General features: G+C 41.9%; 1 long non-coding RNA gene across 1 annotated transcript; it reads right to left on the reverse strand.

The window, feature by feature from the left end:
- Nucleotides 1-11,897: 11,897 nt before the first annotated feature.
- Nucleotides 11,898-21,592, reverse strand: LOC114689765. The gene is made up of 2 exons (XR_003733968.2): nucleotides 21,091-21,592; nucleotides 11,898-12,172 (listed from the first exon to the last, which is right to left on the reverse strand). It is a non-coding gene; the product is annotated as an uncharacterized LOC114689765 (long non-coding RNA).
- Nucleotides 21,593-21,899: the final 307 nt, after the last annotated feature.

Genomic DNA, 21,899 nt, shown 5'->3' on the forward strand with positions numbered 1-21,899 from the left:
TCTGTCTCTTCTCCCTTCTCACTTGTGTTTTGAATTGTCTACATTTGCTCTGATATATGAGCACCTTTTTTGACCTTACGTATTCACAGATCTATTAGATTTTCAGTGTAGGATTGGGGTATGCTACTGAGTTGGTTGGTTATGTTTAGCTTATGGTCTGTATTCGACCCTTCTTGATTTTATGCTCAGAATCAAAGTCCTCATTACATTCACCTTTAAAAAAAAATCAACAGCACAGTAGTGTATGCTCTGATTACTAGCTAAGAAGTGTCATCAACCAAAAACCAGATGTCAGACAAGAAGCAACTTACTGTCGAGGAGACTACACAGGAGAGAAATTGCAAAGGCTAAAACCATCTTCTCAAGGCGCACTGATCCTGATTTTTTCCTAAACAAAAACATGTCACAATCTAACACATCATCGGTGCTTACTATGCAGCTGGTGATAGTGTTATGAACAGTGAGTCTGTGAGCTTGTGAGTCACGGTGGCCACAGTTGAATTGCATTCTCTATGCGATCATCACCTATCCATAGGGAAGGTCCATGGAGGGACAGGTCAAACAGAGTTGAAAGGCAGCCTGCTGTATGTGTCATGACTATCTGCGGGCCACATGCCTGCAGCTGTTAAACTGCCTCTCCCCATGTAATACCCAGGACCTCACCCTGCATTTGATAGCACTAGCTTTGATGGGGAACAATAAACATCAAGACTTTTTCAGGTGTTTTGTTGTCCATCTGTAGAAATGAAAATGGGAACTGAAGAATGGATAAATAAATTGTGGCACATATACACAATGGAATGCTACTCAGCAGAGAAAAACAATGACATCATGAGGTTTGCAGGCAAATGGATGGATCTAGAAAAAAATCATCCTGAGTGAGGTAACCCAGACTCAGAAAGACAAATATGGTATGTACTCACTCATAGGAAGATGCTAGATGTGGAACAAGGATGACTGGACTGCTACTCACATCACCAGTGAGGCTACCTGGAAAACGGGACCCCAAGAAAGACACGGAGAAATGGATGAGATCTACATGAACAGCCTGGACATGAGTGAGAGCAATGAAGGGCGAGGGTCGAGGGAAAGAGAGTGGGAGATCCTAGCTGGATCAAGAAAAGAGAGGGAGAACAAGGAATAGGAGACCATGGTAAATGAAGACCACATGAGAAGGGGAGGAAGCAGAGAGCTAGGGAGGCCCACGGAGATCCACAAAGATACCCCCCGCAAAAGACTGCTGGCAATGGTCGAGAGACAGCCGGGATGGACCTACTCTGGTGATGGGATGGCCAAACACCCTGATAGTTGTGCCATAAACCCCATCCAAGGACTGAGGAATCTGGATGCAGATATCCACGGCTGGGCCCCTGGTGGAGCGCTGGGAGTCTAATTAGTGAGAAAGAGGAGGGTTTATATGAGCGAGAATTGTTGAAGCCAAGGTTGGATAAAGCACAGGGACAAATAACCAAATGAATGGAAGCACATGAACTATGAACCAAAGGCTGAGGGGCCCCCAACTGGATCAGGCCCTCTGAATGGGTGAGACAGTCGATTGGCTTGATCTGTTTGAGAGGCATCTGGGTGGTGGTGCCGGGTCCTGGGCTCGTTGCAGGAATCAGCTGTTTGAATCCTGGGACTTATGCAGGGATGCTTGGCTCAGTCTGGGAGGAGGGGACTGGACCTGCCTGGACTGAGTCTATCAGGTTGATTGCAGTCCTCGGGGGAGACCTTGATCTGGAGGAGGTGGAAATGGGGGGTGGACTGGGGGGAGGGGGAGGGGGGGAGAGCAGGGGAATCTGTGGCCATTATGTGGAACTGAATGGTGTTGTAAAATAAAAAAAAAAAAAAATAGAAAAAAATAAAGAAATAAAAATGGGATGAAGTCTATGAACAAATTCACTCCCTTAGGAAAGATTTTCAAATAAAGATCTCTTTCAGGAGGAATAAATGCTATGAAGGTGATTATAAATGTGACATTAATCAGTATCTGAAATATTGATTATAATAAAGAAAACTGCATCAAATCTCCCACAACTTTATTACACCTCGATAAAGGCCAAGGATGAGCACCTGCTTTTCACAATTATATTTAAGAACATTAAGGCTTCCTTTTTAACTTAATTTTTGTACATTTATTCAATCTGTGGGGAGGGGCACATATGTAACAAAGCACATGTGTGGAGGCCAGGGAACACCTTGCAGGACTTTGTCTTTCCTTTTACCATGTGGGTCTAGGGCTTATATTCAGGTCATCAGACTTGGCAACAAACACCTTTACCCACTGAACCATCTTGCCAGTCCCCAAATTAGGGTTTTTAATAAAGGCTCTTCCTTGAGAGGCTCATGATCTCAAGTGCTCTCTCTCTCTCTCTCTCTCTCTCTCTCTCTCTCTCTCTCTCTCTCTCTCTGTGTGTGTCTGTCTGTCTGTCTGTCTGTCTCTGTCTTTCTACTTCCCTCCCACCACCCCTCCCTTCTCCCATCCCTTCTCCTTATCTGTCTCTCCCTCTCTTCCCTCCTTCCCCCTCTCACTAGGGGGTTGACACTTAGAGCCTTGCATCTGCTAGGAAAGTGCTCTGCCATTGGGCCACACCTATCTCCTACTTTGCTTTTCATTTTCAGTGTGTGTCTTTTGTGTGCTGTTGATATGTGTTTAGTGAGCATTAAATAACTAGATACTATAGAGATTCTGAAACACTGTGCAGCACTTAAAAAGTGTTCAATAAATATTAACTATTTGCATATTTCTTTGAAATTTCAAATGCTTTAAAATGTATTATCCCATCTAACCCCCACATGATCCTTTTGGCCTTGGTAAAGTACCCTGATATACATTTGGGCCAATATCTCTCGATGTCTCTTTTGCACTGGGTGCTGTGGTGTGCTGTGAAAGCTGTTCCCTAAGCAAGAAATGCTGAGAATCATGAAGTAATGCAGTAAACGCAAAGAAAGTTTTTTCCAGGTTGGAAAAGTAGCTCCCTGAGACAGTTGACTTATGAGGGTTCCTTCAGTAACAAGGCTGCCTCTAAGGAGACCAGAGCAAATTTGTCAAGTAGGAGAGTACCAACAGTTTTCAAACAACACACTTCAGCACACTGCACAATAGCCACAATGAGTACATGCTTATTCCCTCCTTGAGAGAGGGAATCTGAGGTGCCTGAGAAGAACAGAAATGTTGCAGCCACCTTCCCTCCTGTTGGGACTTCCTGACCTGACCTGCATTTTCAGGCAGATGCTGAACTGTGTGAGTACAAAAATCCCACAGTATAGCCTCAGCAAAATCTAGACAGAGACCTTCTGAGTTTTTCCTCCCTTCTCCCACCCCGCAGACTGTTAAATACCAAATTATAACTATAACCTTCTCCCTGAATTCAAGTTCTAGTTTCAAAATGAGTAAAGCTGGATTTCTGTACTGTGTGTCCTAACATCCTTTTCCCTGCCAAGTTTTAGTGGAGCTAACGCTCTGCAGACTTGATTACATAGTGCCAAGCACTTTTCATTAATGAGTTCATTTATTTGTACTGTTCAGGATTAATCATCAATAGTCATGAGTCTTATAAGATCCTTGGCTAGCACCTGACATCATGATCAGCATATACTCAGGGCTTAATTAATTTGAGCAAATTAGAAGGAAGAACAGAGAGAAAGAAGGATGCAAATATGATGGGAGAAGACAGGAAGCCTAAGTTTTCTCCTGGAAAATGGAGAGACAAGGAAAGGTCACCCACAGAGAAAGCAGGAGCCAGAAGACGCCCTCCAGCCATCATAAAAGGTCAGAAGATGTGAGATTCTTTTAATTACTGAGATTCTGCAAACCTAAGCATGAGATCCTCCAGTTTCCTTGCAGAAAAATCAAGTAGCAAGTGAAGGAGATGGTAGCCAACATAGTCTCTGATCTAAACAAGGAAAAACTCGGGGGGGGGGGGGCATTACAGCAATGCTAAAAAAAAAAAAAAGCAGTAGACACCTTCGTCACATGAGCAATGTAGCAAACATCACCATAATCAACAATGCACTGGTAAGTCCCTTCACTTGGAGCACAAGGCAACCTCCCTTGGGCTCCTTCCTGATCCAAACATGACTCAGATTCCTCTGCCTGCTATGGGATAGTCTTTCTGTATGCTGTGAATATGTGTTGCTACCATTGGTTAATAAAGAAGATACTTTGGCAAGACAGGTTATAGCCAGGCAGGAAATCCAAACAAAGATACAAGGAGAAGAAAAATGGAGTCAGGGGAGATGCTAGCCCACCACCCAAGGAACAAGATGCTAGCAGACCAGTAATGCCATGACCAAGTGGCAAAATATAGATTAATAGAAATGGGTTAAGATGAGAGCGTTAGCTAGCAAGAAGCCTGAGTCATAGACCAAACAGTTTATAATTAATATTAAGCCTCAGACTGGTGGGTCTGAGGCTTAATATTAATTAATGTGGGAAAGATTTATCTGGCTACATCTACCTGTACCATCACAACTCACTTCTATAGGCAAACATTGCAGGGAATATGTAAAAAAAAAAAAAAAGCACCAGCCTTCAGAGTTATAAACGTTAGGAGTTGCCATGCATGCAAAATCAGAAGAGTTAGCAATGTTGGTGTCTTAATTTGCTCTCTTTTGCTGTAACAAAAACCTGACCAAAGCAACTTGGGGAGGAAAAGATTTATTTCATCTTACAGTTTACAGTCCATCATGAAGGGAAGTCAGAGCAGGAACCCAAAGGCAGGAACTGAAGCAGAGGCCATGGAAGAAGGCTGCTTACTGGCTTGCTCCTCATAGCTTGCTGAGCCTGTTTTCTTATGCAGTCCAGGCACATGTGCCCAGAGATGGCATAATCCACAGTGGACTGGGCCTTTATCAATCATCAACCAAGAAAATGCCCCCACAGACTTGCCGATAGGACAACTGAATGGAAGCAATTCCTCAACGGAGGTTCCTTCTTCCCAAATAACTACAGCTTGTATCAAATTGACGAACTACCACAGTGGGTTATTAGAAATATTCAATGTCTTTGAAGGACTGAAGTTCCTAAAGAGGTTGCTTATTTGCCACTGGGTAGCACACAAACTACATACAAGAGATACGTTAAGAAATATCTGCTTTTAGATCTTGACAGAGTAAGATCCTATTGCTGAAGAAGACACTACAGTCTTGAGTCACGGAACAAGGAGAAATCATGCTAGTCCTGACCTAAAAGCTTTATCTCTACTGGCTAGCTTTCATAGTGCTGGAGAGGAAGAGAAAAGTAACCTTCAATCTTACCCAGTAGTGGACTCTGAAAGCTGTAATGACTGTCCTGGGAAGACATCTCCACTGGTGCAATAATAACGTGAATGATGTGGGAGTAATCAACTACTCTCTGGTTAAGGCCCACTCTATAAGATGAAACCCATACATGGCACCATTATCAGAGCTAAAAATCTGTGGGTAGACAGGTCAAAGACCCTATGAAAGAACCTACTATTATTCTGCTGAATGGTCATAGTGTTAAACTGACTCCGAATGACTTGTTATTATACCCATAGATTAGTTCATCTCTTAATTTTCATCAGAGAAGCTTCTTTTTTTTCAGTATATAAAAATTAACACAGAGAACCACAACTGCCCAGAAGCAGAGAGCAAGAAACTGCAGAATGCTCAGACCTGGATGGGACGTCAATATCCTACCCCTTCTCCCAAGGCTCAGGGACCACTGAGGGAGAGGGCACAGGAAGGCTGTAAGAGCCAGAGGCGGTGGTGGAGTACAAGGAGATTGTTCTTCTGGCACAGCAGGGAGGCTGCGCATATGGACTCTGGTGGTTGTTGCAATCAACCATGCTTGGTGGAAGGCCACACATCCAAGAATATGGAGAATTGAAGTTGATGGATTTAATTTTTTTAATTTTAAAGGAAACAAAGTTAGGTAGATAGAGAAGAAGGTGGATCTGGGAAGAACTAATGGAAGAGATGAATATAATCAAAATACATTGTATTAAGTTCTCAAAGAACTAATAAAAAATTAAAAATTAAATATAATAGTTCAACAATAAAAAAACAATGCCCTTAGAGCCGGGCAGTGGTGGCGCATGCCTTTAATCCCAGCACTCGGGAGGCAGAGCCAGGCGGATCTCTGTGAGTTTGAGGCCAGCCTGGGCTACCAAGTGAGTCCCAGGAAAGGTGCAAAGCTACACAGAGAAACCCTGTCTCGAAAAACCAAAAAAAAAAAAAAAAAAAAAAAATGCCCTTCATTGCTAATCATCAAAGTGCTTTTCTACTACATTTAAGCCTTTGTTCTACATTCCAATAACTGTTTGACAAAGGTGGGGAACAAACCATGAACAACTCAGTAAGATCTCTATAATGCACATCACAAGAGACCAGCAACTAATTCAAAGGACAAAGGACAAAAACCTGATAGGCACAGCATTCATATAGTGTGCAAAACGGGTAAGCAAACATGTGGGTAGATAGAGAGATGGATGCATACATAAGTGGGTGGATTGGGTGGTTGAATTGGTGGGTGGGTGAATGGATGGACAAATGGATGGGTGAGTGGATGGACAGATGTATGGATACTGTAAAGAAAAAATATTCCCAAAGTGTATGGCTTTTAAACTCAGACTTAATGAGTAAGTAGAATTTGGACTGATGAAAACAAAAAGCTTAGGGAAAAGGGAGGGGCAGTCACTGTCTTTAGTTGCAGACTCACCGCTGTGCCCACTAGGATAGTTCCAAACCTGCAATCACTTAGATGACTCTGGTTAAGGGCAAGTGAGTTACAAGACAAAACAAAAATGCATTAATGTGAGAAAGAGATTTGTAGGAAAGACAAGGAGGTTAATGGGGGTAGGAGGGAGATAATAGAGGGTAGAGGGTGAGAGTAATTAGAATGTATTATATATACATGTATAAAATTGTCAAAGAACAAATTTAATTTTAAAAAAAAGTTCAACTCTTAAAGGTTTGTGTAAAAATGGTGTCTTTTGAGGGCACAGGATTCAGGCACTTAGTTTCTTATACTGGATCAGGAGGACATGTCAGGGTCAGGATTTTAATATATTTTTATTAATTCTTTGAGAATTTCATACAATGTATTTTAACCACGCTTACTACTCCTCCCAATAACTCCTCCCAGATCTACCTTACCATCTCCCTATCCTCTCTCAACTTGTGTCCCCAGTTTTTTTTTAATCATAAAATAACAAGTCCAATTTGTGCTGCTGAAATTCTCATGGGTAAGGAGCCATCCACCACATCGGCCAGAACATGGTAGACCTAACAGAGTCTACACCCTTACAGAAAACTGACTCTCCCTCCCCCAGAAGTCACAACCATCCATGGCTCCTCAGCTAAGGGTGGGGGCTTATGAGCCCTCCTCTGCTCCATGCTGGAATGTTAACTGGCTTGCTCTTGTGCAGGTTGCCACTACTTGAACAGAGGTCCTGTCATGTCCAAAAGACACTGTTTAACTCAGGTCCTCCCAAACCCTGGCTCTTTCTACCCTTCTTCCTGGGTGATCCCTGAGCCTTGGTGGGAGTGGGGTAGGGGTGTGATATAGGTATCCCATTTAGGACTAAATAGTCCACAGTCACACAGCTGCATTCCTAATTCTTTAATATATGAATTCATCACACTACTCATTAAGTCCATAAGTCAAACCCTGAGGTGGGAGCTCTACACTCCATCATGTCTAAAGCCCAACAGCACCACTGGGGAACATTTGTTCTCTACATCTCTCTTCAAGCCAATGATACTCTGAGGCTGAGTTTACTTCCACAGTGCTGAGGGCAACACAGTGCCAGACTGTCCCCAATGTCCTCAGGTCAGCCTCCATGGCAACTGTACAGACAAAATGAAATATGCTTTAAGAATCCTGATGCAGGCAAACTGCAAATTTCTCAGCACAAGGAAGATGAGGGTTTTTTTTTTCCACTGGTATTTGTCTTTTGGGAAAAAAGTAACAGAAGAGTCCATAATCACAGAGTTTTACAACCAAGGAAGAGGAATACCAGGACCCTGTGAACATCAAGTTCCCTGCAGAAGGAGTCCACTGGGATACTCCTCATGACACATGTCCTGTTTACTGAAGTTCAAGGTGGAGCTTTCTTATAATTTCCAGCTTCACTATTTGCATTTTATAAAACTTAGAACCGTTTTACTCTCTAACAAGTTCTGGTAGTTCATGAACTTTTAAAGGTTGTTACATTTACTAGTAAAATCTCTGCATTAAAGTTGTGTCTCCCCGTGCTCTAGTAGATGGTCCTACACTCACGCACATATCAGCAGCACTAATTGGACTCAAGGATGTTAGGAGGTGGAGGAAGAAGACATAAAGTTTACAGGGTGTGTGAGGGAAAGGATCTGGTAGGAGTTGGAGGGGAAGGAGATGGGTAAGATCAAAATACATCGTATACGTAATAAGAAATACATTTTAAAAAGATATACCTCCAAGGCAGCATAAGGATGCATGCCTATCACCTCAGTACTCCAGAGGAAGAGGAGACAGAAAATACAAAGTCGTTTTTTATTATACAGAAAGCTGAAGACCAGCCTGGGGTAAATAACCTCCTGTCTCAAATAAAAAGAAAACAAAAGAAAGAAAGAGTTCTTTTTTATATTTTGGATATTAGCCTTCTGTCAGATGTGGAGTTGGTGAAAATCTTTTCCCATTCTGTGGGCTGCTATTTTGTCCTATTGACAGTGTCCTTTGCCTTATAGAAGCTTTTGAATTTCATGAGGTCCCGTTTATTAATTATTGATCTTAGTGCCTGCGAGATTGGTGTTCTGTTCAGAAAGTTGTCTCCTGCACCACTGCATTCGAGGCTATTCCCTACTTTCTCTTCTAACAGGTTCAGTGTATCTGGTTTTAAGCTGAGGTCTTTGATCCACTTGGACTTGAGTTTTGTGCAGGGTAATAGATACAGGTCTGCATGCATTCTTCTACATGCCAATATCCAGTTAGACCAGCACCATTTGTTGAAGATGCTTTCTTTTTTTCATGGCTTTTATATTATTATTAAAAATCTTTTTTTCTGGCTTTCTTATCAAAAATCAGGTGCCCATAGGTGTGTGGATTTACATTTGGGTCTTCAACTCGATTCCATTGATCAACATGTCTATTTTTATGCCAATACCATGTGATTTTTATAACTATAGCTCTGTAATATGGCTTGAAATCAGGGATGGTGATACCTCCGGAGAGAAGAATAAAAAAAATCTTAGTAATGGAAACAATGCTTATTAGTATTTTAACCATAGCTGTGTTGAAGTATTATCTCTGATAAAAGAACATCTTTTGCAACCAAAAAGTAAGTAAGTAAATAAATAAATGAAGGAAGGAAGGGAGGGAGGAAGGAAAAAAGAGAGAACAAGGGAGAGAGGAGAGGGAGGGGAGGCAAAGAGATGCGAGGGGAGGAGGAAATAGTCATAGTTCTGCCTAAGTGAAGTTATTAAACACTAGCTTTATTGCCTTCCCCTCTTGACGTTCTGACCCCTAAGAACAAAGTAAGTGTTACTGTAATTATCACACATTGTCACTCCAAACCACCATACTTCAGGCATTACAAGTAGATTTTTCAAGAGCTAAATCTACTGATGCTAATTCTGTGGCCTCAGTTTCATCTCCTTCATGGAAAATTAATAATTTCATCAATTATTGGACTATTGTTATAATTCTATTTTATATGAAGTGAGATTCAGAACACCTGATTTGTCTGATTCACACATTTGCAATCTGAACAAAAAGCCAGGAGGGTGGGCAGAACAGCTCACCTCTCCAGACACAGCTAAGCCTGAGGCCATGAAAAAAAACAAAGACTGAGAAGGATGTTGATGTAGGAAAAAATTCAGAAAAGGAATTATTAGAAAGATAAGGGGAACTGTGATACCTAAAAATAAACCTTTCAAAGGCCTTGAAGGGCCTTCTGGTCCAACATTTCCTGGAGAATGTTTGCAAGTCATGAGTCACAGGATGTGAAAGGGTGCTGCACACGAGGAAGAAAATGTCCCAATAACCAAACAACTTTGAAAATTTTTCATTCTGATCACAGGACCATGGGTTTGTTGGTTGGTTGGTTGGTTTTGTTTGTAATCCAAGGTTTTTAAAGACACTGATTCTCCAGGACAGAAAGAAAAATATTCAATGTTTTTCAAAGGTACTGACCATGAACTTTTCCACAGAGCATCTACACGCTTAAAAGAATATAGCTTCCTATGCCTTGGGATGCAGCTCATTTGATAGAGGTCTGTCTTAGCATAAATGAAGCCCTCGGCTCAAGGCTTTGCACCATAGAAACTGGGGGTGATCATGAACATCTATCTATGTAATTCCATCATTTAGGAGGTACAGGCATGAAGATCACAAGTTCAAGATGGTCCTAGGTCCTACAGTCATGTAAATATGACTCATGTCAAACATGGCAAGTTTGAAATTAGCCTGGGCTATATAAAACTTTGTCACAAAGATAAAAAATTTTAAACCATAATCAGGCCTAATAAACCCAAAGTTGGAATCATTCATCAGATCACTCCCTTTTCATTGTCATGGAGGTAATGGGATCCAGATGTTATTGGCAGTTTAAGACCAGGGACTCAGGTCTGTCTTTCCATACCTGTTTCCTTAAGCATCCTCCTTGCCAGGTCTGTGTTCCTTCGATTCACAAGTGACAAGGTGCATTGTACTGGGCCGATATGAGCATTGTAAAAATGTGCGCAAAGTATGAGCACTGGTGAAAGGGCTGGAAAGCCTGTGAGAATCACTCACATACTGGTGGCAAAATGGCCACCTACTGTGTATGTGCCATACTCTGCCAGGTACTAGGGTGAGCACTTGGGCTTTGGCTTCTCATTTAATCACATCAGATATCTATGTGGAGAAAATGAGAAGCCTTAAGATAGCCCAAGGTCCCTGGGCGGTGGTGGCGCACACCTTTAATCCCAGCACTCGGGAGGCAGAGGCAGGCAGATCTACAATGTTAGTTCCAGGATAGCCAGAGCTATTACACAGAGAAACCCTGTCTTGAGAAACCAAATAATAATAATAATAATAATAATAATAATAATAATAATAATAATAAAGGACTCCCCAAGGTCAGCAAGGAAATAAGCAGGAAAGTGGCATTTGAGCAATTTAAATTCTATGGAGCATAAAAGCACCACAAATACAGAGCTGACCCTCATGCTCAGGACTCAGTAAAGATTAGAGAGCAAATGATGAGTGACATCAGATTTGAACTTTAGGGAGAAACATCAGAAACATGGCAGAGTGTTGCACAGGTGAGGCTGAGCTCCTAGAATTTATGATGTGACACCTTGCCTCTTCTGGGTCTGGTGTTGCTCCATGGCCAGGCTCCTCTTTTTATACTATGCCAGGGGTCCCATCAAGACTTCTAGTTCCCCTTTTAAATGAAGTCAAATTCAAGAAAGTAGAGGTAGCAAAATATTTCCCAGAACAAGAGACACCAAGTGCCTCTTGCCATAAATTTTTATCATAAAAAGGCTAATATTTTATTTTAGAGCAAAATTAATCAAGATTACTAGATTGGTATTCCTTCTCCTTTTTTTCTCTCTAGTCAGAAATGAAGGGTAGAGTTTTTTGAACTACTAAGCAAAACTGCTGAGATCTAACTGGTGTGTCATCAAGGCAACTTTCATGACATAAAAGGTGTATGTGGTGCTGGGCCCTGCCTCTGCAAACTATTTATTGCAAAGATGACACCAAGAACATTTTTAAAGGATAGAATTTGAAGTATGTCAGACCTTAATATAAAATTTATGGTTAATTACAAGTCAATGTTTCATCCTATATGAGATGACTTGGACCCTCAGAATATAAAGTTTAAAGTTGTGTTTCCCTCATCCAAGTACATGGACATTTATGTCCCTTGGTGCCTGCTTCATGTATCCAGTGCTGATAGACCATAGATACTCAGTAAATGATGATTAAACCAGCAAGCTTTGGTTCCCCCAAGTGTGATGAGCTTCCAGGATCCAGTTGGCTTCTCATCCTCCTATCAGGTATGCCCTGAAGGTTAGTATGTTCCTCTGCTGAGCGTGGCAGAATGCGGTACCACAGGCCGGATGGATTGAATAACAGAAACTTATTCATCATATCCTGGTTTCTGAAGGCCAAGATTAAGATGCAGTAGATTCCTCCTCAGGCTGCTCTCTCCTTAGCTGCTGTGATGGCTGATGTTGACTGGAAGAGATGAAGAGAATGGTGAGATGCATGTCTACTGAGTCATGTGGGACAATGACTGAAGAAGAAAGGCATCCCCTGAATGTGAGCAGCACAATCCAATGGGCTGGGAAGGTAATCCAGAGCACTATACAAGTTCCTTTGTCTCCTGATCAAATGTATCTATTCCTGCTGCCATTGTCTGCTGATGTCAGACTCCAGCTTCTTCAGCCTTTCCATACAAGCTTATTCCCAACACCTCTCCTGGAAGTTTCCAGCCTTTCAGCATGGTATCGAGCCTTTTGAGGACCCAGCTTCATGGACTATGCACTACTGGGTTCTTTGCCTTTCCAGAGTACAGACAGCAATTGTTAGACTACCACTCCCTACTATGTAAGCCAGTCCTACAAATCCTGGCACATCTCAAATCCTGTCATCTCACTGTGCTCTCTCGTGTGGTCTTGCTTCTGTGTGTATCTGTGTCACAATGCCTTTTTCTTATAAAGACACCAGTTGTAGCTTGAGTTTCCCTGCCTGGCCCACAGTCAGGACAAATCTCTGTCACCCACCAGTCCCACAGCTGCTCAGACCCAGCCAAGTAAACACAGAGACTTATATTGCTTACAAACTGTATGGCTGTGGCAGGCTTCTTGCTAACTGTTTTTATAGCTTAAATTAATCCATTTCCACAAATCTATACCTTGCCACAAGGCTCGTGGCTTACCGGCATTTTCACATCTTCCTTGTCCTGGCGGCTGCTGCAGGCAGTGACTCCTTCTGCCTTTCTGTTCGTTTATTTCTCTTCTCTGTTAGTCCCGCCTATACTTCCTGCCTAGCCATGGGCCAATCAGTATTTTATTTATTGACCAATCAGAGCAACTTGACATACAGACCATCCCACAGCCAAGTGCAGACCATTTCAGACACCTGTACTCAGGCCTGTGGTCCTAATCATCCTCTATGCAGACCTGCTGGGTAAAGCCACAAAGAACCCAAGAACGGGCTCCCACAGAACATACAGAACATCCCACAGCAACCAGTCAAATTGGATTAAAATCCACCCTAGTGACTTTGGTTTTAGTTAATCACCTCTGAGTTAAGACATAGCTGTGTTTATGCTGGGAGGCCTTGTGTGGAGCCTTTCTCTTGCAGGAATCAAATCTGAGGAAGTAAATCCTTGAAGGATTGACAGAGTTGATTATGATGAGATACTACTTTGTCATCATAACCAAGGATTCTGTTTAGGTTGTCATACATGGACCAGGCCATGATGATTATCCAGGAAACTGTGAGTTTACTTTTTGGCTTCTATTTTTATGGCTACCCAGCATGGGAATCATCTTCTGTGAAGTGACATAGGCTGCCTATGTTGAGAGTTACCCATGAGTGGTATCTCTTAATACACATATCATCCTTCCCAGAACAATGGTGTGAGAGGGGTTCAATCTTCTCTATCTCTGATAACTCTCACTTCCACACATAGATATTCCATCAAGGAAGTAGAGTGCTTTGAGTCTTTCAAAGGGATCAAGTTCTACTTTTCATAGTCTCACAAAAGCCCTGTGAGGAAGAAAGCACTGTTCTTATCACCACTTAACAAGCAGAATATAAGAATAAGCAAAGCTGAGGTTCAGGGACCTGAACTAAAATGACCTATCAAATTGAGGGCACATAGACTCCCGGGTGATCAGGGCCAGCTTTGTGTGTTATGGTAATGGCAGTGTGTTTGCATGGGGACAATTCTTAATTCTGAATGGATTTGTCCTGAAGCTCTAGGGGGATGATGTGTCCCAGTGTCCATAACATCTTTCCTTTACTTCCAGATGCTTCAGCAAAATAAAATGTTAATGACTAATGAAAGTAATTGGTAGTTACCTATTGGTATCCATTGTCTCATTTCTCTTTTTTATTCTTGAACATTTTCATAATAGAAGAATGAAGTCATCCACCACTACTGTTTGGCACACATCCTGATTCCTAGAATATTAATTATAGAAGCAGACAGAGATCCAGTGTAACTAACTGTGCTTGTTGGAGTGGCAAGCAGGGAAATGCAATCCTCTCTGTTTCTGGTATTCTTAATTCATCACACAGGAATTAAAAACAGTTCTATCCGAGTCCTGTTAGACAGTGTCTCCTTGCCTCATTAGTCTCTAAGCAGTGTCAGCCAAAGCCTTGAGGAAGTGCCAACTTGAAGCCAGACAAAAGCATGCCCTTGAGAATGACATTTTAGAAAGACCTCAGAAGGTGTGCCAAGTCAAACAGTGCCATCCAGGAAAGTAACTGCTATCAGCCCTGCCCTCTGCCTCAGCCTGTGTCTTGCCTTCTTGTTTTATTTGTTTTTGAGAATTTCATACATGAACATAATATTTATGTTATTTCCTCCCTCTCCCCACTCCAACTCCTCCCATAGCCCCCCTCCTCCCTCTCAGATTCATAACCCTTTCTTCTATAATTATTGTCTTACATATATACAACTTGAGGAGAGTTTTCTCTTGTCTGACACTGAGGTTTTTGTTAGATAGTCTATGGGTCTTAGGGAGAGCATAATCACCCCACATGATGTAACTTCATTTAAACTATATTTTTATTTTTAACTTCAGATTCATTCTTGCAAATACTGATCCCCATGGCAGTCTTACTGGACACTGCTGCCAAGCTTCTTCTCCTGACTGGGCATGTCTTGGGCATTTAAAACCTAAGCCTGGTCCCTTGATTTTGTTCTCTACTTCCTCCTAGCTTGCATCAATTCAACTTTGTTAACTGGACCATACAAAGATCTGACAATAAAATTCCATACATACATGCTAAAGGTAATTAATTTTGCGGATAGTTAAAAGTTAACATTCCAAAATCCATCTAAATATTCAATCCAATCTCCATCAAAATTCCATTCTTCACAGAAATTATTTAAATTTCATATAAAAACAAAAAACACAGGACAGCAAAAATGGCCCTGAACAACAACAAAAAACTGCTAGATATATTACCATCCCAGATTTCAAGTTATACAACAGAGCTATAGTAATAAAAACAGCATGGTACTGGTATAAAAACAGATATATATTAATGAAATAGAATTAAGGACCCACATATAAGCCCATACTCATACATCCACCTGATTAGACAAAGGGCCCAACAATACACACTGGAGAAATGACAGCATCTTAAAAACAAAAGTGCCAGTCAAGCTGGTTAACTACAGGAAGAAAATGAAACTGATCCTCATCCCTCACCCTATATACAACTCAATTCCAAATAGATCAAGGACCTCAACATAAGACTTAATTCCTGTATCTGACAGGAAAAAGCAGAGAATATGTTTGAACTCACTAACACAGTAAAAGACTTTCTGAATAGAGCCTTAGTAGGGTAGGCATTAAAACCAACAGTTGATCTTAGCTGGGGTCATCCTTGTGGATTCCTGGGAATTTCCCTAGCATCAGGTTTCCCCCTAGCCCTATAATGGCTCCCTCTATGGAGATATCTCTTCCATTGTTCTCCCACTCCATCCCTCCCCCAACTCAACCATCCCATTCCCCTTACTGCCCCCCTCCCCCGTTTACCCAGAAGATCTCATCTCTTTCCCCTTCCCAGGGCAATCCATACATTCCTCTTAGGGTCCTCCTTGTTACCTAGCAATAGTGGAGAGGGTACCTGAACTGGCCTTCCTCTGTAACCAGATTGATGAATACCTTAACTATCATCATAGAACCTTCATCTAGTAACTGATAGAAGCAGATGGAGAGATCCACATCCAAGCAACAGGCTGAGCTAGAAAGTCCAGTCAAAGAGAAGGAACAGGGGTTACAGGAGCAAGGGGAGCAGGTCAAGATCATGATTGGGAAACCCACAGAGACAGATGACCTGAACTTGTGGAAGCACACAGACACTAGACCATAGCTGGGAAGCCTGCATATGAGTGACAGTTTGTAGCCTAGTCAGTGTGTGGGGCCCTGGGCAGTAGGACCAGGTGCATAAGCCTTGTTAACTCCCCATGGAGTCAACCTTTCTGAGGAATGAATAGGGATGGGGGGCAGAGAGCAGGAGGGGGAAGGAGAGGGAACTGTGGTTGGTATGTAAATGAATATAAATAAATAAATAAATAAATAAATAAATAAATAAATAAAAACAAGCCAACAGTTGCAAGTGAGACCTCGTGGAACTGAAAAGTCTCTGTACAGAAAAGGGCATTATTGTCTGAATGAAGAAACAGCCCATAGAACGGTGGTAAAGATCTATTCATCTGATGGAAGTCAGTTTCCGTACTAGCCAAAGAATGCAAAAGCTACCTGATAGAAACAACAACAACACAAAACAAACAACAACAAAATGATACCAAAAGAAAGGATGGAAGGAAGGAAAAAAGAAAGAGAGAAGGGTAGGGAGGGAGGGGAAAAGGAAAGAAAGAAAAAAGAAAAGAAAGCAACAGATGCTGGTATAGGTGTAGAGAATAGGGAATACTTACGCACCTCTGGTAGGAGTTCAAACTGGTGTAGCCATTACAGAACTTAGTATGAATGTCCCTCAAAAAACTGGAAATAATCTACCACATGACCCAGCTGTTCCATTTGTGTGTGTAACTAAAGGATTCTGTAGTCTACTGTAGAGATACTAGTCCACACTCACTGCTGTTGTAGTCACAATAGTCAGGAAGTGGAAACAGCCTGGATGCCCATCAACTAATGAATGGACAATAAAATGGGGTATATTTATATAATGGAATATTATTCAGTCATTGGGAAAAACCAAATTATGAAATTCACAGGTAAATGGATGGACCTGGAAATCATCTTTCTGAGTTGAGTAACAGACCCAGAAAGACACATGCCCCATCTTTTCTCTCATTTGTGAGTATTAGCTTTGAAACTGAAGATATGTGTATTTCTTCTGGAATGCCTATAGAGGTCAGGAAATTAGTAAGGGTTCTCAAAGGAGGGGAGACAGACTGCCATGATGTGCATGGTAAAGGGGAATAACAGAACAGGAAAAGCTAAATTAGGATAAGAGGTGGAGAGCAGGGTAAAGGAGGGAATACAACGAGGGATAAACAATACCTAAAGATCTTTCCAAAAGTTATATGAAAATCTACTACTATAGAAGCTTCATAAAATATATACCCAGACAGATATAAAAAGTTAAATGGAGCTATCCTCTAACAGGGTGATGATTCCCTTACAAGACATCACAGACAAATGAGAAGCCTTGTGCTAGGAGACAACTTCCTGAATATAACACCAGTAGCACAGACACTGAGATCGACAATTAATAAATGGGACCTCATGAAACTGAGCAGCTTCTGTAAGGCAAAGGACATGGTCAATAAGACAAAATGGTAGCCTACAGAATGGGAAAAGATCTTTACCTACCCCACATCTGACAGAGGGCTGATCTCCAAAATATATAAAGAACTCAAGAAATTAGACATCAAAATACCAAATAGTCCAATTAAAAACTGAGGTACAGATTTAAACAGAGAATTCACAACAGAAGAATCTCAAATAGCCAACATACACTTAAAGGATTGTTCAACATCCTTAGCTATCAGAGAAATGCAAGTCAAAACGACTCTGAAACACCATCTTACACCTGTCAGAATGGCTAAGATAGAAAATGCTAATTTGACAACATATATTGGAGAGGATGTGGAGTGAGAGGAACACTCCTCTACTGCTGGTGGGAGGGCGAACTTGTACAGCCACTTTGGAAATCAGTATGGCTGTTCCCCAGAAAGTTGGGAATCAATCTACCTCAAGAACCAGCTATACCAACCTTGGCCACACACCCAAAGAATGCTCAATTATACCATAAGGACACTTGCTCAACTATGTTCATAACAGCATTATTTGTAATAGCCAGAACCTGTAAACAACCTAGATGTCCCTCAACTGAAGAATGGATAAAGAAAATGTGGTAATTTACACAATGAAGTATTACTTGGTGGAAAAAAAAGACATCATGAAATTTGCAGGCAAATAGATGGAACTAGAAAAAAATTGTCCTGAGTGAGTTAACCGAGACCCAGAAAGACAAATATGGTATGACTCACTCATAAGTGGATATTAGAAGTAAGACAAAGGATAACCAGGCTACAATCCACAGCACCAGAGAAGATACATATCAAGGAGGACCTTAAGAGGGATGCATGGATTGCCCTGGGGAGGGGAAATAGATGAAATCTCTTGGGTAAACTGGGGACAGGGAGGGGGTGAAGTGGAGGAAATAGGGGGAATGGGAACATGAAGGATTGGGTTAGTGGAGTTGAGAGCAGGATGGAGGGGAGAGTAATGAAAGAGATATCTTGATAGAGGGAGACATTTTGGGATTGGGAAGAAACCTGATGTTAGGGAAACTCCCAGGAATCCACAGGATGACCCCAGCCAAGATTCCTAGCAATAGTGGAGAGGGTGCCTGAACTGGCCTTCTCCTGTAATCAGATTGGTGACTACCCTAATTGTCATCAGAGAGTCTTCGTCCAGTAACTGATGGAAACAGATGCAGAGATCCACAGCCAAGCACTGGGCCAAACTCTGGGAGTCCAGTTGAAGAGAGGGAGGAGGGATTGTATGAGCAAGGGGGGGTCAAGATCATGACAGGGAAACCCACAGAGACCGGTGACCTGAGCTAGTGGGAGCTCACAGACTCTGAACCAGCAGATAGGGAGCCTGCATGGGACCAATCTAGGCCCTCTGTATGTGGGTGACAGTTGTGTAGCTTGGTCTGTTTGTGGGGCCCCTAGCAGGGGGATCAGGACCTGTCTCTGGTGCATGAGCTAGCTTTTTGGAACCTATTCCCCATGCTGGGATGCCTTGCCTAGACTTGATGCAGGTGGATGAGCTTGGTCCTGCCTCAACTTGATGTGCCATGTTTTGTTGACTCCCATTGGAGGCCTGCCCCTTTCTGAATGGAGGAGGAATGGATGGGGGGGGCGGATAGATGGTAGATGGGGGTGGGAACAAGAAGAGAAGAGGGAGGGGAAACTGTGGATGGTAAAAATAATTGAAAAAATAGAGAAGAAGAAGCCCTGTGCCAGGTTGGGTTACTTTTTTGGTAGTTATTGGTCAGTAAAATCCTACAGACACCCAAATGTTGCAGGTTATTGTTGATGCTCTTTATCACTCTCCAGAACTTGGGAGTTAAGATCTTATTGTTGAAAACACCACACATTTGAGTTACAGAACACGGAAAAACTAAGCTGGTACTGATGTGGACATTTAATCCCTACTGATTAGCTTCCATAGTGAGAAGGTGTTATGTGTGATATCAGAGAAAAAAAGTAGCATCAATCTTATCTGGTTATGAATCCTGATGCAATAATGACTGGTCCAGCAAGACATGCCCACTGGTGCATAGAGTGGCACAAACACTATGGGAGTAATCAATCATGTTACGGTTGGTTTTAAGGCCTGCTCTACAAGTTGAAACCCATACCTGGCACTGCTATTGGGGAATGAACCTGTGACTAGACAGTTGTCATAGACTCTAAGGGAGAACCTACTTACAAACACTCGGTTAGATGGGCATAGTATTAAACCAACTTCTATTGACTTCTCATTATACCCATACTAAACCCTCACCACAAGAGCTTCTCATTGTAGTAAATGACAATTAACACAGAGACCCACAACTGGTCAAGCGTAGAGAATAATAATAGACTGTTAAATGCTCAGCCCTAAATATGATGTCTATATCACACTCCTTCCTCCCAAGGTTTACGGATCATTGTAGAAGAGGGTGGAAAGAGTGTAAAAAACAGAGGTAGTAGATGACTACACAGTAAGGCAGTTGTACCTATGAACTCACAGTGGTTATAAAAGTATGTACAAGACCTACGCAAGTTCAAGCCAAACAAAATCTCAGCATGGACAGGGAAAGTGGGTATGATGCCCACTGATGGGTTCTGGGAAATTGAGATTCAGTTTTCTTTAAGAGTATGGCTTTGGGAGACTGAACACACTCTAGTGGACAGCCATACAGCCAAGAATACAGAGGCAGCACAAATTGTACTTGGTAAGCTGGTTTTGTGTGTGTGTGTGTGTGTGTGTGTGTGTGTGTGTGTGTGTGTGTGTGTGTGTGTGTGTTTTAAGGGTACAGATTTGGGTGAGTAGAGTAGAGAAAGTAGATCTGGGAGGAGTTGGGGGAAGGGAGAAGGGGTGAATAAGATTCAAAATACATTGAACAAAATGCTCAAACTAATAGAAAAATTAGTTAACATTCTCTGTATATTGCAGTCGTCTGCACAGGTCCATTTTGATAAGTCACTAAAGCATATTTTAAAAAAGCTATGATCAATGACTGTGGGTGTGATCTGAGTAGAGTATTCAGGCAGGTGTAGTGTAACACATGTTTGCAGCTGTGTTTGTGCATCTGTGCATGAAGGACTCTGCTGTTCTTTTATAAGGCTTGCCCTTTGCCCTACTTTAACTACCCTGACCTGTCAGGAATAATAAGCAGAAAACACTAGGATCAGATATGCTTTGCTTACTTGTGGCATGGTGACCAAAAAGTTTTCCATTGCTCCCTTGTTCTGCTACTTTAAAATAAAAACCCATATTTAAATGACCACATGGTCAGTTGAATAAAAATAATGGATGATGGGGTCAATTTCTTATTCGTGGAATGGGACTAGGTCCATGTTATAGTCTATGTGAGATGATTTGGACCCTCAGAATACAAAGTTTAAAGCTGTGTTTCCCTCATACAAGAACATGGGCATTTATGACCCCAGTGCCCATTGTGTGTACCCAATGTTGACACACCATAGATATTTGGTGATAAATCAGCAGGCCTGGGTTTCCCCAAATGTGGTGAACTTCCAGGATCCATTTGGCCCTCCCATCCTCCTGTTATGGAGTCCATGTTGGGTAGTATGCTGCTTTGTTGATGGTGGCAGAACAAGGTACCACAGACTGGGTGGTAAGTGACAGAAACTTACTCACCATATCCTGGTTGAAGAAGGCCAAGATCAAGGTGTAAGCAGGTGGGTTCCTCCTCAGGCTTCTCTCAGGCTTCTAGATGACATCCTTCCCATGTGCTCACATGGTCATCCTTGTGTGTTGGCTGTGTCCTGAGCTCCTCTTCCCTTAAGTATATCAGTTACTGGATTAGGGATAACTCTGGTGAACTCAATTTTTACTTAATCATCTCTTTGAAGGTCCCAGTTCCAAATGCAGTTACAATCTGAGGGCTTCACATGATGAATTTGAAGAACACGATAAACAAGGAAACTCACAGATCCTTTAGAGGTATGTGGAGGCATAAGAGCTTTGGGTTCTTAGATTAAGGTCTAGATTATAGTCCAAGAGAGCCATTTCCAAGTCATAACAGTAGTGATGAAAGAAGAGAATGGAGTTTCAGCTGCAAATACAGCATTGGGAGAGTGGAACCACAAGAGCCTATTGAAACAGAACATGTGAGTCAAGCTTTGCTGTTCTCAACAAGGAACTCGTGTGCTGAAGTATTCAGTGTAATCTGTGAGCTTCTAGGTTCACATTTCCACGGGGCCTTAAGCACATCCTCACTAACACAGAGAATTGGTGGCAAGTCCTCCCTAATGACTAGAAATAATCTCTACATTTTATTACATTTGTTTGTTTGGTTGGTGTGTTTCTAGATCAAAATTCATCATTGAAGGAAGTCAGGGCAGGAACTTACAAAGGAACTGAAGCAAAACTCATGAATAAATGCTGCTCACTGGCTCCCTCACTGGGTTATGTCAGCCATCTTTCTTATACAGCCCATGTTCACC

The sequence above is a fragment of the Peromyscus leucopus genome, chromosome 3 (assembly GCF_004664715.2).
Source record: "Peromyscus leucopus breed LL Stock chromosome 3, UCI_PerLeu_2.1, whole genome shotgun sequence".
NCBI classification, from domain to species: Eukaryota; Metazoa; Chordata; class Mammalia; order Rodentia; family Cricetidae; genus Peromyscus; species Peromyscus leucopus.